Source organism: Gossypium raimondii, chromosome 1 (genome assembly GCF_025698545.1).
Source record: "Gossypium raimondii isolate GPD5lz chromosome 1, ASM2569854v1, whole genome shotgun sequence".
Lineage (NCBI taxonomy): Eukaryota > Viridiplantae > Streptophyta > Magnoliopsida > Malvales > Malvaceae > Gossypium > Gossypium raimondii.
In genome coordinates this window covers 28,334,126-28,335,840 of record NC_068565.1, presented here as the reverse complement: position 1 = coordinate 28,335,840, position 1,715 = coordinate 28,334,126, and the positions used below count along the sequence as shown (strand labels likewise).

Genomic DNA, 1,715 nt, shown 5'->3' with positions numbered 1-1,715 from the left:
AGATCCTGACCTGATTAAATTGTAGGTTGTATAAAAACTCTGACCAAGCTCTGTTATCTGCATAGTTTTTAGATTTGTATGATTAAATTGTTTCAAACCTGACACGTCCCTGTTACTTCACACGAATACTAAGAAACCCTTAGTAAATAAGAATCAGTAAAATGCGTATTTACTAAGTAAAGGATTTCGAAATGACCTAATGTGGTTTCCAAACTCATGAAAGATCGAGTTGCCATGGAATATTTTTCTAAATGTTGTTAAGCATGTTGATAATAAATTGAGTTTAATTAAAGTAATTGTCCTAGTTTATTTATGTTATAATTGTTGCAAAATTGTGTTTAATTTTACTAAAATCTATTTCATTTAGTTTGCATACTTAGGATAATTTGCATTAGGGATCATTGCATTTAGTTTAATATATTTTAATCAACACTTTTCAACTATATTGTGTTTTTATTTACCAAATTGTTAATATAATTTTACAAATTAAGTGACTTAGCACAAATACAATCCTTGTGGAGACGATAACTCGATACTTACTTATTACTTGATAACTATTGTGTACACTTGCACAAACCTACGTGTTAAAAGTTTTTGATGCCGTTGTCGGGGATTGTCAACTGTTGCCATAACCATTTTTTTCGTGAAATTATTTATTTTCAATTTGATTTATTTCTAACATTACTAACTTATTCTTTTTAATTTTTGTGATTTTATTTTCAGGTGTTTATGAGCATAGATCGAATTATCGATTTATTCCCTATAGACCCTAAAATTGAGCGAACTTTCAGACAAAGAAGACGTGAATGAATAGCTCAAAGATAAGTCGAGATGGACCTTGGAAATCAGAATCAAGACCAAGGTAGTTAAGCTAATCATGTACAAAATTCTATCTTCATTCCCGATGATAGGGATCGATGCATTAGACAATATACTGTGCCACTTTTCACTAAGTTAAACCCAGGAATTAGAAGGCCAGATATTGAGGCAACCCAGTCTGAATTGAAACCAGTGATGTTTCAAATGCTACAAATGGTAGGCCAATTTAGTGGTATGCCCACGGAAGATCCACATCTCAACCTTCAATTGTTTATGGAGGTGAGTAATTCATTCAAGATAGCCGGTGTGACTGAAGATGCACTGAGGTTGAATTTGTTTCTGTACTAGTTGTAAGATCGAGCACGAGCATGGCTCAATTTATTGCCGCCAAGTTCCATATCTACATGGCAAGAATTAGCGGAGAGATTTTTGGTTAAGTATTTCCCACCTAGCAAAAATGCTAAGTTGAGGAACGAGATCACAACTTTCCAACAATTGGATGACGAGTCTTTGTATGAGGCTTGGGAGCGGTTCAAAGAGTTACTTCGTAAGTGTCCTCATCATGGGATTCCTCACTGTATCCAATTGGAGACATTCTATAATGGTCTCAATGCACATACAAGATTGATGGTAGATGCTTCTGCGAATGGTGCAATTTTGTCTAAGTCTTATAATGAGGCTTATGAGATTATCGAGAGGATCGCGAGTAGTAACTATCAATGGCCAACAAATCAAACAGCTTCAGGAAGACGTGTAGTCAGAGTTCATGAAGTTGACTCTTTCACTTCGTTATCAACTCATGTATCATGTATTTCCTCTATGTTAAAACAGTTAACCATTAATAGTACTAATAATTTCGCAGCTCAGCCACCAAGTCCGTTTGAAATAGTTTCCTG

At 34.5% G+C, this 1,715-nt stretch overlaps 1 non-coding gene across 1 annotated transcript; it reads right to left on the bottom strand.

The window, feature by feature from the left end:
* Window positions 1–1,281: 1,281 nt before the first annotated feature.
* Window positions 1,282–1,388, bottom strand: LOC128033600 (small nucleolar RNA R71). Its single transcript, XR_008189570.1, has one exon. It is a non-coding gene; the product is annotated as a small nucleolar RNA R71 (small nucleolar RNA).
* Window positions 1,389–1,715: the final 327 nt, after the last annotated feature.